We start from the raw sequence: 16,712 nt of genomic DNA on the forward strand, positions 1-16,712 counted from the left end.
AGCAACCACATTACCCTTCCTCCGCAAACTAGACCACCAAAACACACGGACAGAGCAGCACCAGAGATAGGGATGTGTGGTCCCTATATCCCATATGGTTGTGCTTGTCCCTCAGGTCACCTGACATATGGCATTTACAGAAGAAACCAGGTTTTTCAGTTCTAAAGAACTTTCATTTTCCTGCTCTCTCTCTTTTTTTTTTTCCTGTTTACTGAGAGCTGAAGTGATGTATGTTTTATCAACAGGCAGTAGAGAAAGTTGTCCAGGTCCCAGACAGATTTTAGGAGAGCACCAGCTAAAGCACAAAACATCAAAACCCAAAACTTCACCCCTTTTCCCAGACACATGTAAGTGCCTTAAAGACTGCTGTGATAATCAGAGAGAGGAAGCGCACAAGGGCTGAGCCGTGCAGCCTGCAAGGAGAGGACAGAATCAGCAAAGTCTCATCCTGGCAATGCACTCGGAGTCCCATCCCCTCTCCCTGCACAGTTTCACTGTCTTGGAAATGTAACCATTTAGGTGCTGCCAAGGCGGGGCTTTTGAAAGTATTAACCCTGAAACCCCAGCAACAGCAGCACAAGGAAGACAAAGTCTTTTCTGAGGGCTTTAGTGTTCAACAAATGAGCTCAGTAGTTTGTCAGGCAACATTTTGCAATATATTTATTTAAAAGAAATGAAGTGGTCCGTAAATGCCCTGGATTTCTGAGCATGAGTGATGCTGGGAGCTTTTCTAAACAGTTTTAGTGGGATGCACTGGTGAGTCATGGAGAAACTGCATTAAATGGCTGAGGGTTCTGCGTAATCAGAATGACCCTCCACAGTTAATGGAGCTGTGACACTATCCTCTTATCAAACCAGGAATAAAAGTACAAAAGCAGGGTGCTATCATATAGGCTGACCTACAGGGAGGGATGATGTCTAGAGCAGGATCGGGTAGTGGGATTAAAATAACTTTCAGAGCAGCCTTTAAACAGCTGCAACAAAGCAAGAGCCTGGCCTTCGGGAAGACCTCACATGGCCCTTCACCATCATCTTTCCTTTGCAAAGCAAGCTACTGAACCTTTCCATGTTTCCCTGCTGGGAATTCCAGGTGGGCCAGCTCCTGACTCACAAAATGCACCTTGTACTCTTTCCCAAACAAGCAGGACGATTCATGTAGGTTTGCACATAGTCCAAGACTTGCCAGATGCACTGGCCACCAAGGCCCCCGCCAACAACCCAAGAGTAAGCAGCAGATAACAATAACGCCTAACCGCACTCCATCTCCCTAGAGAACTGGATGCCACTTATGTAAGTGCCATGTGCCTATATAGCTAAACACGCATATGAGAAAGCAGCTATAAGAACAGAAAGACATTAAGTATGAAATGCAAATTACCTGTGAACTTTTCAGCTGAGCTAGAGTTTCCTGGAGGAGATGCGGCTTTTGTGACTCCTTGCTTTCTCCGAGGATTAGGGCTGCTTTTATCAGGGAGCAGTGATTGTTTTTATAAACTTGAAGCACAGTAAGAACTGGTTTAAAATAGAGTGAAAGGAGCTGGTGCGGATGGAATTAGACAAACTCTGAGAGCTGCTTTTCCAAAAATAAATTAACTTCTTGCAGCCCGTGTTGCAGAGGAAAGAAGGCCGTGGGCTTGCCTGGCACACGTTCTTGGCTGCGGTGGGCCATGGCAGGGGGCTGGTGGGAAGACTTTCACCTTGCAGAGCTATGGCCCAAGGTGAGGGGTGGGAAGAGCATCCAAATGTGTGAGGAGTGTGAGCAGAGCGTTAGAGTGTATTAGTAAGGGTGGTCCCCCACCTCACAGCCCTGCCAGCAGCGCGAGGCTGTGGTCCCCCATCAGCACACAGCCCTGGAGCTTCCCTGCATGAAGCGCTACCCCCATCCAGCGCGCAGCAAAGCAGGCAGCCCCAAGCTGCAGCCCAGGACCACAGACTTTGCTCTCTGACTCTGCAAGAGTTAAGGAAGAGGAGGAGCCTCCTCTGCCAGGGCTCAGATAACAGCAGTAGCTGCAGCCTTCCTTTCAGATGTGTATGTCCCTCCAGAGCAGACTCCCTGCTCTGCCTTGGGCTGCCTCCTCCTTCACCTGCCTTTTAATCCTTGATTTAATATCCCAAGTGGTCACTCTCTCTCTCTCTCTCTCTCTCTCTCTCTCTCTCTTTGCCTTGAAGTAGAAATGCTTCAGAGATCATCATTCATCCTTTTAGAAAGAGCCACCTGAACTCACTGGTGAAATGCAAAAGGCACTGGGGCTCTGTGGAACGCATTTAGAGACAGCTCCCCACTCTCATCCACTGCAAACTTGCCGGCTTTCTCCTGTGACACTCCCTAGCTATTCTCAGAGGGCTTAGCTTCAGTATGTGCAGCGCAGAGCCTGAGACCCCCACACCTTTGCAACCTGCTTTAAATCAGACTGCAACAGAGCACAGACTTGAATGGAGTGTCTTGGTTTTGCTGTGCTTTTCCTGTCTCCTGAAAGGATAACAACCTTCCCTCTCTTAGCAGCCCATTAAATACATTAGTATTTATATGTGGAAGCAGCTGCAGTTGGAAAAGACCTACCTCATGTAGTGAGGAGCTGGGTAGGGATTCCACCTAACCAGTAAGGAGTTGTGTGCCAGTGCCAGCCTCACTCAGAGATGGCTTATGTCCCAGTCCTAGGTGCACCTCCATTTGCCTAGGAAGGTCAGCCTGGCTAATCAGAGTAACTGGTCCCCTTTTCAGAGCAAACTGCCCAGGTTTTGATGAGCTGGGATTTGCTGCTGGAAAATCTTCAGCTCTTGTCCTAAGTCATAGTTCCTGGCCTGACTGGGACACCTGGCAGTCTATCTTCTTGAAAAACAGAGCAATAGGGAGGTTTATGAGTGCAGCCTGGCATTTTTTGAGTAGGGTGTTTGGTCTCTTTAGAAATAAATGCAGTCAGAGCAGTGAGATCTCTGCTTGGAGGCTGATAAMCAAGTAGGCATGCCACATATTCAGTGTAAAATCCTGGGCACACATGCGTGGTAGAGAAAGGCATGACTGTGCATCAAGAACTCTCTTGACAAGAGGGGTCCTGTGCTATGAACAGGTCAGAATTTGTCCCTCTTTACCTTCTTTTAGGGTACATCCATCATTGCCCTGGGTCAGTGTGAAACACCACAGCCCTGTGCCCATACAGCCACAACAGCCCTACACCCCACAGACCCTCTCACTAAGAAGCAACCAGCTATGGTCAAGGACTACCAAAAAGCAGCTTTGGGGAGCAGCACTGTGCCAGGAGGGGAGGGGAAGGGAAGGGGATGGATGTGAGCTTGTTCCCCTACGTCCCAGAGCCATGGCCTCATCTGGGGAATGGAACTGCTCTTTATTATCATCCTCACCATGGGACCTGCACAACAGGTCGCAAAGGTCTCGATTTCTCCAACCTTAGTCCTTGATCTTCAGGAGTGAAGAATGAAGCACTGACCAATGCTGTCTGACTTCATCTACGCTTCAATGCCCTAGTTGTGTCACTTTATGATACATGCAACTCCTTTTCTGGGTTTATGCTAGCCTATCTTGTGCAAAGCCATGCCAATGCAGCACATATATAATGCTCTAATATCTCTTACATGAATGCTTCCCCTTTTGATCGCAGGCCTTGGCTGAAATCTGCAGTTTTGCAGTTTATTCGTGTTAGGAAGAAAACTTGAATGGAGAGAGGGTCTTCTCAGATGCAATCCTTTTTTCAGAAAATGATTCTCAGAAAAGGATTTTCTGAAAAGGAAATTCTATTTTCTGAACACAGGAGAAGTCAGACAAAAGGCAGTGTCTTTGCTCAGACTTCAACTCCTTTCCCCATTAACACTGAGCCCCAAAGCTCTTTTAGTTTTTTTGTTCCTACTGCAAGTGCTTCTTCTGACTCTGTCCTACACTTTCTCTCTCTGGTGCTTCCTCCTCATCAATAAAAAGCAGAATGGCCATTCTGTTCAGTGGCAGCAACCCCTATTAACCCATACGTGCCCTGCATGTGCCACTTCTTGGGGCTGTAATGGGCTCTGGGGATGATGGTGGCTGCAGTCCCATCACCCAAACATCTAGGCTTCCAAAAAAACCCTTCACTTTCTGTTTTTTTTTGACACCAGCAGGTAATTTCCTTGAAGAAAACAATCAACATGGCCTTGTTTCTGGTGAGAAGAGAGCCCTCTTCTGACCAGCATCAAGCCTAAAGGCAGCCTTTCCAAGGCAGGCAGAACGATGCTTCCTTGTGTGGGGAAAGTCCTTTTTCTTCTATTTATTTATATCCTACTCGCCGTAAACTCACCCGGCTGTGAACCTGCTGTTCTTACTAACAAACATGTCTCTTTAGTCTGTGCAGAAGTTGTTGGCAGGGCAAATATAGCAGTAAGATCTCCGTCTGCCCCCTCCCTCCCAGCCCTTCGGCAGCTCTTCCATAAATCCTGGTCTCCCACCAGGTTTGTTTATCTGACAGCTTATAAATGGAGCCCTTCCTGCTCTTTGGCAAACCAATCCCAGGTCTCCGTGGCACAAGCCTGCTGCATTTGGCAGCTCCTGATCTAGAAGGTACCTACACTGGAGACTGGACAGGGCCTATCACAACAATTTAACTGGCATGATGGTCCCGAGGGAAGTTAATTTCATATTACATCCAGTCCCTTTGCTTAGGAGAGATCTATTAATGGTATATTGACACTGAAATCCCACCCTAGTCCTGGGTGCTAGGCAAGGACAAGGGGAAAGCCGAAGGACCACCTTCCCGCAACATGCTGCTCTATGAATTCCCAGTTCAGTCCAGGAGGAGAGCCCAGCTCTCGCAGCAAACTTGTGTAGAAGCCTGGCCACACTGGGCTTCTCGTCSCTTTTTCTGCAGCCTGACAGAGCAGGACCCCTGGGACATTGCATTCTGGTGGTACCCAGCCACATTGCTCTCAGTTTGTGAAGGCTGCAGAGGGCTCTGGTGGTCTGCTCCTGAGGGTGGGGTTGCCAGATCCTCCCTCCTGGCAGTCCCCAGGCCTAGGGGTATCCGTATGAATATAGGCACCGTRGCTTTCCTGAAGCTTTTGCAAGCCAGAAGGGCTATAGATCCATTACACAGAAAGTTTTTAGAGAGATGCCTGAACGCTGGCAGTGTAACGGGGTCAGGCAGAGTCAGCAGGCGGCTCGATAACACGATCTTGCCAAAGGTGGAATTTCCTTTCCTCGTCAGTTCCATACGTGTTCAGTTTATCTTATCAGTGCGGCGTGCTGACAGCACTGCACAGCAGAGGCTCAGGTCTGGCGTCTGGGTTGTGCAGCCTGTGGCGACGAGCTGGTTCAGGGCACAGCAGTTCAGCTGGTCCGTGCTGCCACGTTGCTGGAATAAGGCTTGAGTTGCCTCTCCTGGCCACAGCGGTGCAGTCTGATGATGCTTGGGATCATTCTCTGCCCATGCAGTGCATCTGTCCTCCCCATCTGCCTGCTGGCACTGCAGATCTGTGGGTCATGGCAGTGGGGCAAGTGGGTGGCTTGGAGGCAACATGGCTGTACCGGGATGCATGTCCACCAGTGCTCTGACTTTAGTTGAGATGGGGGGAGACTAGAAGTGGGGGTACTTGCTAGGTGTGAAATGCCCAGTGGAGGCAGTGGTGCACTACGGCGGTGGTGCAGCCAGCATTCCCCAGATCCAGGCAGGCACTGAGGATGCAGCCTGGGGCATCTGTGGTGCATATGTGGAACAACTTGGGAGAAGTCCCTGGTTTCCCCTTAGGCCAGGCTATTTTTCCATCCAGCTTCAGCCTCTCAGYACTACGCTGGCTGTGTATTCAAACTACTTATTTTAACCATTTAACTTGTAGTGGGGGGGGGGAGAAGGGGAGGGTCTGGTGCTGGAGACTGYGCAGCCGTCTCCAGACAAGGGAGTACGGGGGGACTGCAGAGCCTGCACCAGCCAGCACAGCCTCTGCCGGCTGGGACGAAGTGCGAGCTCCAAGCAGCACCGTGGGGAGATGGAGGGCAGAGAGGGTGGAGGCTCAGGGGCTGAGACTGTGCTGGCAGCAGGGGGGCCATAAGCCCTCGCCTCCAGCATGTGTGACACGCGTTTGGTGTCACCCGAGTGGGAGATCTGGGAGCAGGGTGAAATATGAGCTGTGGGTTCCCAGACACAGCTGGAGGAGTTCATCCTGTCTGGAGCCTGGCCCCGTTCCCTCTGTTTCCATGGCAGGAGGGGCAGGTCAGCGAGAACTGCCGGTGCAGATCCTAGTGGCGGGCTGCGTGCAGCAATGCTGAGATGAACGGCTACAGACTGCCCCGAATAAACATCTCCAGGCTGGGAGGGCCCCACAGCTGGCTGGGCTCAGCCCTGGCCACACTTTGTGCCAGGGTGGCTGCCTGGGGAAATGCTCCAGGGTCTCCGACACGTGCAGGAGCTGGTGCTGCTGTGCTACTCTGACAGCAATGGCAACTGGGTCTGCCTCTCTGTCAAGTATCAACATAGAGCCAGCAACCATCCAGGGCACTGTGTTCTCCCAGCCCTCAAAACTCAGCTGTTTCTTAGGTACTGAAAAGGTTAATCAATCCCAGTCGAAGCAGTCATTAGCCCATGAAGTCAGCCTGATTCCAACCATGCACTTGCTACAACCCCACTAACATTTCACCTGTGCAGACAGATGTGCACTACATGCACCAGGACTTTATTGATCATTTCAACTTCGGAAAGTGCCGTTTCCCATCTGCAATCCAGCCTGGCAGCCAAGGGAGCTCACAGCAGGCTGGAGATCCTGAAAAGGACTTGTGGGCCATGGACCGTTCCTGCTGACAAAGTGCAGAGCCCGCTGGCGCTTAAGAGGAATTACCCAACAACCTTCTAGAGGAAGGAACAGCTCTGGCGCTCTCAGCACAGCAGCTTAAAAACAATGTTAAGAGCTATTAGCCAAGGGCTGCAAAGTGCAACAACACACCCCTCACTGGGGATCGGCTGGCCCGCAAGTGAAAAGATGCAGTGCCTCCTGATGGAGAGCTGAGATTTCCCTCACAGTCAAGAAGCTGGTATTAGAGTGAGATGGTCAAATAACGACTTAGGATGCTTTGAGCATGGTACAGCCAGTTGCTTGGCAGAGGATGCAGGCCCAGGTTCAAATGCATTTGTTCCAACTGTGTGCGCAATTCTCTGGGTGCAAGGATGGGGTTTATAGCAGGACGATAGTGTCTGTGCGTGAGGACTGATTCGCACTGAATTCTGACACATTTCATTTGTGGGTGTAAGTGCACGTGTAGGTGTRTTTGCATGTGCATGTGTCTGTGCAGTCACCTGTGGGAGGCCAGGAGAGCAAGGCAGCATATGCTCTGCAGCAGGACATGCTCTCTCGAAGCAGTGGGCCGGGACACGTGCCTTCCAAAGTTCACAGTCCCTGCTTTAATGTAAAGCACTCCATGAGCATCACCTGGGATAGGAGGTCCGTATGGACTGTACAARTTGGCCAGCTAGAAGTGTGTTGATCCACACTGGGGCTGCTCTTCCTGTTCTTCCTTGTCTGTGAAAACCTGTGCTTGGGGTGGGGACATTCCCAGTGAGCTGCCGTCTCCCTGCCCTCGGAGAACAGGCATGCATGCACGGTTTGCTGCAGCCAGGAGCATCTGTTGTCACTGTAATTCCTGGCCATGTAACATGTGGAGGATCCCAAGGGCAGATCGACAGTAGATAGTCTCTGGAGCTGGCTTGAGCCATAAACTGYTCCCTCCTCCTCCAAAAAAAATCAAAACAAGAAAAATAATTTAAAAGATGTAAGAAAGGAAAAAGGCAGTGGAGCAGACAAACCACTGTCCAAAGAAAGGCATGGGAGCCCCAGGTCCCCACTCCAGGGCAGCCTTAGAAACTTCAGCCACCACAAAACAAGGCTCAAGGGCCSTGATATCTGGTGGATATATGAAGTGGAGATGGAAACCCTAGTCCTGGGGTGATGAGATTAGAAGTAGCAGTTGTGACCTAATCCCATGTCAGTTTTTCACCAAGGCTCCCCATGTCCTGCCCTGTTTCTGAGGTGTATAAATTTAATTTCCAAGAGGAGCCTTAGTCCTCAGCCCAGCACTGGGGGACACCAGGATGCTTCCCTGCATCAAGATGCTCTGCCCAAAGGCCAACACTTCCCTGCCCTCACAGCTCTCTCTACTATGGGAGAGTGGCTGGGCAGAATGCCAACCTGCCTCCCACGTTGACAGCACCTGCCCCAACTCAGACCATGGGACAGGGCAGTGCTGGTATGAGGGACACCTTGGATCCAGCACAACCTCCCCCTTAGTGGCAAAATGGGGCCATTTGTATCCAAAGGGATGCTGCTCCTACCCAGCCTTGTGGCAGCGTCCACAGACTGCTCGGGGTCCAGTGTCTGGGGCGCRGGGCACCACAGATGCAGCCAGCAATACACTCCCCACGCTATTCTTAGGAAGGGTAAAGTTTATACAAGAAATTTAAGCTTTAAACCCAGGCACCATAAATAGTCTATTTTTCAAGGGCTCCAAGTCAGTTGTAGGCTCAGAGCCAGAGCCAAAATTTGGCAGCTGTCTTTGTTTAATGATTAATTAAAATGAGGTAACAAAACGAGACATATCTATTAACGAGGGTATTTGCAGCGTCAGTAGAGGATTCCAAATGGCTGATTTTTTCCCCTTTTAATCTTCAAACTTCTTGTTAGGAAAACAAGCTTTTCCTCCGTCCACAGCCGGGCTGGGTGGGAAGGGCTGTGCCACGGCCCCTCGCCCTAGTAGCGGGAGGGGAGCGCCTCTCAGGCACAACTTTATCTTTATGGTTCTTTTCCTTTAAACAAAGCGAACCCTCCACATAAAGATTTTTCCAGTTTAAAAACTTTATTAGATTTTTAAGTAAACTTCAATGAAGAGACCCTTGGCTGTGACAGAGACAGCCAGTGCAGCGTGTCCGAGGTGCGGGGCAGTTCAGCCAAAGGCATGCACCTCTTGGGTGTGCTGGTTGTTACCCGCTGCGTGTGCCAAGGTCAGGCATCAACTTCCCAGTGCTTATGCACATCCGTCTCAGCAGAGGAATGGGACGCAGGCAGGACTACAGCCCGCAGCTGCAAGGGTGCCTGTCAGTGCATGCTGCGCTTGGGGCTGTGAAGAGCGGGTTTGGGCGACTGTCTCAGGAGAGGGGTGAGTTTGCACATTGCTTCCCCTGTTTGCTTATCTTTCCCCCAGCAGCAGCCTGGCTGCAGGGCGCTGAGTGCTATACACTAAGGGTCACAGTGTGAGTGCAAGCACTGAAGGCAAAGGTGCATCTTCCAAGCTCTTTTGTACGCAGGGGTATCTCAGACCACAGACAAATGGGTTCAAATCAATGTTTGCATCCTGCCTTGGATAGTAATACAAGGTTTCCTGCAATGGCAAATGTGGCTCTCTGGCAGCCATCAGCAAATGCCAGCTCCGTACATCTTGAGATGATGAGAACCAGACAGGCTAACAGGAAGATGGTGCAATGATGGAGTCTGGGAGGCTTGTTCTGATCTGTCACATTCCCAGCTCATCTCCTGACACTGGATACATTTTCTACCCTCCAAAAAACCAACTGAAGCACAGAGGTTCCTTGTGTGGGAGGTGTACATGGACAGAGGAGGGTTAAAGTGGGTGGAAAGGTGCAGAGGCAGCTCTTGAAGGGTGTGCGAAACAGGTTCACCCTCCCCAAGGCTCCAAAGACTTAGCCACATGGGAAAGCACCCAAGTATGAGGAAAAGGGAAAAACATCCCAAAATAGTTTAGTCTTGTTTTCTACACTGAGACGCCCAGACAGGGTGGGAGTTCTGGTTGTGTCTGAGCTAAAAATTACAGTAAATAGAGAAGTGGCTGCAAAGCTCCATGTTCTGGATAAGAAGGACATGTACAAATGCCGTCCATCAGGGCAAAGACGTGCAGGAGATGAAGGCCCATAAATAAAGGCAGAGGGGGGATTGAATTAAACAAGCACTGGGTCGAGGGGTGAACTGCAAACTGCATGATGAAATGTGTCTTTCCCCAGTGAGTTTCAGGGAGGCAGATGGGATGACTGGGAATTAAGGGAAGTAGCTTTGTATTTAGGGWCTGTTCTGAGCAGAGTTGGGATCCTGGGGTCTCACTTCACACAGCAGGTCACAGGGCTCTGAGGACCCCTGAGCCCATTTGGGAGCAAAGAGGTGCTGGCTTTGCCTCCCTGGTAAGAAAAAAGAGCAACTTGGGCAGTGAGGATAACTCAGTGTAGCGGGAGGTACTGCAATACCTGAACCAAGATATTATAGCTGCATATGAGGTGGTCTGCCAGCCTGCATATAATTGCTGCTTACTAAGTGCGTAGCACTGCTCGCCTTCAAGATTGATCCGTTCAGGGCTGTCTATATCATCATACATCAACATGTATGTAGTCTCTTAACACACTACAGTTGCTAGTGAAATCCTGTGATAAATATCAAAGCCTGCTCTTTGGAGGAGGTTACAGAGATGACAGGTAGGTCATCCCTAAAATGAGGACAGCAGTCTTGGTACTCGCTCGCAAGGATCTTTGAGGAACCTGTTCCTGTACCAGACGAACCATGTCAAGCAGGCAGGACAGGGAGCCGGGGCTTGAGTGAAGCATTCTCTGAGTGGAAGTATGGCGAATTGCTCCTTTCTGRGGAATTAGTCCCTTCGACGGAAGGAAGCAGGGACACTCTTCACAGCTTGGAGACATCCCTACCTGCCAGGGTATCTCTTGTTGGAAGACAAAGGTGTAGCTCAGCTAGATGTGCTCAAGTGGAGGGTGATAAGTCTTGGAGCAGTTTTCTTCTCAGGGCTGTGTCCTGCTGCTCCCAAGCTGATGAAAATTTGGCAGTAAATACGGATCTGTGGGATTCCTAGAGCCCATTTTCACTGGTATTCAAGGTAAGGCAGGAACAAGAGAGGCTGCTCTTGAAATATTCATGTCTTTCCCTTAGACAGGGATGGGTGTATCTGTTGAAACTTCACATCATCTTCACGGCCCTATTTACTTGTTTGGGGATCACCACATGTCAAGTGCCAGCTTGAAGTCCTGTATTAGGTCCTGGGATGGATGAACTGGCAAAAAGCAGCAGCTCCTCAGCCATCTAAGCCGTGGCTAGAGCTCAGCTGATGAAGAGGTATGAGGATGGGAAGCAGAGTTGGCCCAAGGTTTTGTGCCTTTCTTGTCAAGGCAGGGTCCCTGGTAGTGCTGATGTCCCTCAGGCTGCTGAATTGCAATATAAAGGCCAGGYTGGAGAAGTATTGGTCTGGGGAAGATGATGGGAACAGCCTCCAGGGCAGAGGGTCCTGCCTGGTATGGGATGCTGCAGCATACCAGCCATTGTGCCATGGATGCACAGCTACTTGGTGCCTGTTTCCCAGGCACCATCCCTTAGGCCCTGTTCAGAGACAGGCGAAATGTCTCTGGTATAAGCAATGCCCCAACCCTGGCAGCTGCACACCTCCTGCCTGACTTGTGTAACACCCTCTCCATCACCATTCTCACTCTTATTCCCCTTTTCCTGTCTTTTCCTGCTGCCTTCTTCTCTGAGACAAACACCCCTCAGATCCACGCTCCCAAACCTTGAAATCAAGCATGCAGAGTAGGTTAAAAGGGCCATGGATCTTTCAGCTCTGTACACGCACAGTCTGCTGCCATAGGGGGAATGGGAACATGTTTTGAGGGTGTAGAGGGAAGGGCAACCTGCCAGAGGGTGGCACGGAGAAGTAGCTGTTGAAGAGATGAAAGGCGTAAAGGCAGCTTGGAGGCCCTAGWGCCAAGGGGGATGGGAACAGAAGGAGCAGCAGAAGACAGGCCTTGGGGATGCCCCAAGTTCTGTCAGGGCTATGCTGAAGTTCCCACAACAGAGCTGATTCAGCAGCAGGGCTGCATCCCTCTCCCTCCGACCTCTCCGAGGGGAGCGGTGTGTGCTTTGGCAGGGGGTGACAGTTGCTGCTTGGCACTCGTGCCACAGGGTCACAGAGCTGGGAACACTGCAAGCTGTCAGCAAGGAAAGAGAAAGGTTGGGGTCTCCGGCTGGGATCTCCAGCTGGGGCTGAGCCTGGAGCAGCTGTGAGCACTCAGAAGGCCCATGGAGGAGAACAGCTAAGGCCGGTGGTGAGGAGGGAGGCGGGGGGATGACGACAGGGCTGATGATCCAGAGGGCACAAGGAGAGGTTGCCAAGAATGTTGAGATRGGCTTGGGCAGGCATGGCAACAGAGGTTGGGGGTATGGGTGGCTGTGGGGTCTTGTCTGAGGCCCAGTGCCACTGCCCATGACATATGGRAAGGCTACTGCTCCCATGGCGGCTAGGGCCCTGTGCACAGCCACACTAGCCGGAGCTGYCCAGCCTTCACCTTCTGTGTCCTGCTGTCCTGCAGCCCAGGTGGGCACAAGCCTGAGGCAGTGCCAGCCAGGAAGGAGGGACAMCCAGGCAGGCTGAGCTGGCAGCCCGGTGGGAACCTGTGGTGGAGGCTGCCATCTAGGGTCAAGTCTGGGCTCCTGCAAGGCTCTAGACCGAGAGCACAGCCTGCGCTGGCTTTGCAGGGCACAGGTCCCTCAGTATGCAGGCTGCAGAGCTGACTGCTGGGCTGTGGGGTTTGGCATGGCTGTACCAAAGGCAGTAAGTGGCCTTGAACTCTCTTCATGCTGAACCCAGACAGCCCAGCAAGGACCAAGAGCCATTTACCAGTGGGGCAGCAGAGCAGCTGAGGGCAGGTGGATGCTTCCTGGCTGGTCATCTTCCCCTCTGTAGCCTGTGGGAAGGTCATACTCTCAGTYATGGTACCCTGCACTCCTGCTTCTGGCCATACAGAGAGGGCTTGGTGGCTGCAATGCAATACAAAATCATGCTGTTCCCCAGTCAACATCTTCCWCTGCAGTTGGGTGGTGGAGGCATGGCAGATATGGAATACCGCTAAGGTAATCACTTTGGCAAGGTATGTGGGGACATCCAGTGGGCTGAGCAGTCCAGATCTTTTCTCTATTTTCTCTGATGGTACTGGTGTTATGCTTAGCGGTGATAGACACAGCAGAACACTCTTGTAGCCTCATGTGCATTTCCACAAGAGCACTGGTGGCTTTGGGTCTGTCCTGTTGGTTTCTCCAACCCCGTGCAGCAAAAGAAGAGAAGGAAAGCTGGAGTAGGCCTATGGTCTATAGGAGGAGATGGAGGCCATATCACTGTGTGTCAGAACAGTGTGCATCACACCTTGGTGTATGGTGGGGAAGGAAGTGCCTCTGGAGAGAAGAGGTCTCACTGAACTTAATTTGTTTTGGCCCTTGTACACAGAACAGCTTGAATCTTGTGGAAGGCTCTGGGAGTAGAGCTGGGATTTTATTATCTCTTGGCATTTAACCTAAGGGCCTGAACATCAGGTCCTGTCTCCCAAAGCTGCATTTTGCCTGCTTTCCGGAAGCACACTGTCCCAGCTATGTCTGAGACATCAATCTGGTCTGCAAGACCTTGCTGTGGTGTAAAGTCTTTCACATGTCCTGAGGCCCATCAGACAGTCTCCCTGCCTGGTCTTCCATGAGAAAAAGAGGCTTCTCCCCACTGCCTCTGGCTCTCCTTTAATCTCAGAAGCACACATCTAAATTGGACTCCACAGAGAATGAGGAAAAGAGTTCTTTGCAATCCAACATTGCAAAATGCCAGACTATCCCTAAGCTCYTCTTAATCTTACAGACTCACATCCAGTACAGAGGAAGCAACACAGAATTTAGGCATCACTTGTTTGGCCTGCAGTCACACAAAGGAGTGACARACCCATGCTGGCTTCCTCACTGACCAAGGTAAGAAGGCACAAGCTAAATGCACTGGAGCATCACTCCTGGCAAAGCCTCCTCCATCTCCAAATCAGAAGGCTCTTGGCTTTTGGCCCTGGCTCTGTGTGCTGCCAAGGGAATTCTAACTCCAGTCTATCTCAGCTTTTTGCAGTGTCATATCCCCATCAGCTATGCAGCAGACTAGGACATAGCCCTGCCATGCTCTCAGCTTGCGGTAGTTGTTCCACCCACTCATCCATTTGGGACTCAGCTTTGTGCAGTCTACATAAGCCACAACTGCCTCTGAAGTGCTGGCAAGGCAGGCAGGAGTATGCTTGGCGTAAGGGGCAGCTAGTAAAGCAGTTTTGGACAGCTGGGGCTACTGATGACAGATATAATGCTGTGCTCTGCTAGGAAGCATGTAACAGGCTGTTGACATGATGCTGCTGACCACTGTTTTCACTCCTGAGCTACAGAGAGTTGTCTCCTCTACTTGGTCAGGCCTTGAAGCACCTTAAGGACAAAGGTCTTACGACAAAGACCTGCACATGCTCTGCAATGCTGTGTCAGTTAGGTACTGGAGACAGATGCAGAGCATCCCAACTATAGACTCTTCTGACTGCATTCCCAACACCATCCTCTTCATCCCTCAGTGCCTCCTGCCACAGGGCAGCCATGACCACCAGTCTTACAGTGTCACACCTTCATGATACAAGGACAGACCTGTTCCTCCCAGTGCCCTCTCCTGCTCTTGGACTCTCTGGGGGAGTCCCCTTGCCTGAAATCAGTTAATTATKTTTGCTGCTTTGCTTGCAAAGTCTTCTGTTTTCTGCTAATTTTGCTTCTTAACTTGGCTAGACTGGTTATCCTTACAACTTTACCTTCACAAGAAGCCTGAGTAGGTTGCTGAGCCACCTAAGCTCTTCATATTGTCCTATGTCATCTTTAATCTACACATAAATCTGCTCATTTAATAAAACTTAAGCTATAGGAAACACTGGATAATCCACATAATACACACCCCTATGTCAGCAAAAAAATCAAAACATTGGTATCATCCAGGGTAAAGTCACAGAAATAAACATCTTCACTTGTCTATTCACAGTATTGGGATATTACTTTTAAATCTCTTGCATGACACAGCTGATGTTATTGGTTGGTTGAATTAGTTAACRAAACTCTACATCACTCTGTGTTACTTAAGCATTAATGGGCCAGATGGGGCACATTTCCCTGCAACCCTCAGGCAATGCTGGTTTCATAATGACTCTCTAAGCTGGAGCTGATTACTGTATGTGATCTTCACAAGCTGGAAAGATGAGGCATTAGGGGGAAATTAGACTGCAATTTAGCATTTATTATCAAAGGGCTGGGAGACTTGTTCCAGGCAACCCACTTGTTCCAGGGCTGTCTGCTGCTGTAGTGGTATTCAGCTGCATACCCCTCCACAGCCTCACATGAGTTCAGATTGAATCTGGCTTCCTAATTCACTGGAAGTCACTTGCAAGCAGCTTGTATCTCAGCACTGGCACGTAACAGGTTCTAACACACTAGGAAAGGCCATGTGCCTCTAATAGAGAGCACATAGACATGAGGAGCACAGAAAGCAGAACACACAGACAAAAGAGCAGAGGAAGCTGCAAACCAGCTTAGGCTTTCCATATGCAGGAGACAGGTTTTGGTATTTATAGTGTCAGTCAGACCAGAGGGCAAGTCCTTGGCTCAGTATCAGACACAGGGATGGGAAATTCCTTCCCTGACAGGTGCTGCACTGTCAAATGAGAGCACCTCCAGCAAACTCTACCTTTATCTTGCACYACTCTCCTTCAAGATGGAGATGCCCACACACGATATGGCAACAGTGGCTACCTGGGGAGCTGGAATGAGCGCCCGTCCTGGAAGAGGCCTTGGTCCTTGCTCTGCATTCAGTTCTTCATAGGAAACTCCTTCTTGGATGTGATTCTAGTATCTGCCACAGGCAACACACAAGAGCATTGTAAAACAGCCTGCTTTGTAATTTTAAGGATCTAGATAATGTTTCAGAGCAGGACGTCTTACATGCAAAGGAGGCTTTAAGGAGAAAAGCCTGTTTCACTTAGTCCCTGTAGCACCATATCTTGTGATTTTGAGAAATACAGGTAYGTTTTCTGCAACATTAAAGGTTCAGGATGATTCCTGTGCCTTCTCACAATCCAKTCATGGCTTATGGCCTCTGTGCTCTCAAAACATGCAGCAATAAATCACAACTGTTATTCCAGATGACTTTGAGAAACAAGGGATAACTTTTGCATCCAGGAGTGCAAATGGAGAGAACTATTCCCAGATTTCAGAAGATYATGCCCCAGATTTAAACACAAGATCTTTCCCAACTAAGCCAAGCACCATACTATAGGCTGACAGACTGTTTTCCAATTAAATTTGAATCATGACAACAGGTAAGTTGGCAAAACACACAAATCATTCTCTTTTAAGTACTTTAGGGATTAAATTTTGGGATCTCTCTGCTCCTCTGCCAACAAGTCTGTTAGTCTAGGACCACTCTCACCCAAAACAAGAATCAGATCCGTAAGTCAAGACATTTCCTGCTGACCCCAGAACCACTCCTTGAAATGCCTCCCAAAAATGTGAGCTGCTCAAATGATACAGCATCTGAAATTGCAAAGGGCAGTCCTGTGCCTTCATTGATAAGGACCTCAGATAAGATTCAGAGTTTTTTGTTCACTTTCTAAGAAATCCTCGTAAGACTGTGAGGGTATTAGTTTTGTAACTTCACAGAATTTCACAGATTTTAGTGAAGTCACAGCTCCAAATACTGAACTGTGCAGGTAAAATGGTGCCATGAGGTTAGACAAAAGTGCCAGAATTCATTAGACTACAGAAAACACACACTATCATTTAGTTATTTCATCAACAACAGAAACATTGGCTGGAAATCCCATGCCAGCTGGTCAGAACCCTAAGAAAGCATTGCAATGGTCCCAAGGGTTAAAAAA

The 16,712-nt window shown here is 49.8% G+C and overlaps 1 protein-coding gene across 5 annotated transcripts in view; it reads right to left on the reverse strand.

Annotated features, from left to right (window-relative positions):
* The window catches only part of MYOCD (myocardin), a 272,267-nt gene extending 270,767 nt beyond the window's left edge, over window positions 1-1,500 (reverse strand). For 3 of the 5 annotated variants that reach the window (XM_085306853.1, XM_085306845.1, XM_085306844.1), the window contains exon 1: window positions 1,379-1,500. The gene's annotated coding sequence lies outside the window, so the exon portion shown is untranslated. The remainder of the gene's footprint in view (window positions 1-1,378) is intronic. The other 2 variants (XM_085306849.1, XM_085306848.1) reach the window with 1 other exon arrangement.
* Window positions 1,501-16,712: the final 15,212 nt, after the last annotated feature.

This window comes from Rhea americana, unplaced genomic scaffold (genome assembly GCF_003343005.1).
Source record: "Rhea americana isolate MKP2758 unplaced genomic scaffold, rheAme1 scaffold_249, whole genome shotgun sequence".
In the NCBI taxonomy this organism is placed as follows: domain Eukaryota; kingdom Metazoa; phylum Chordata; class Aves; order Rheiformes; family Rheidae; genus Rhea; species Rhea americana.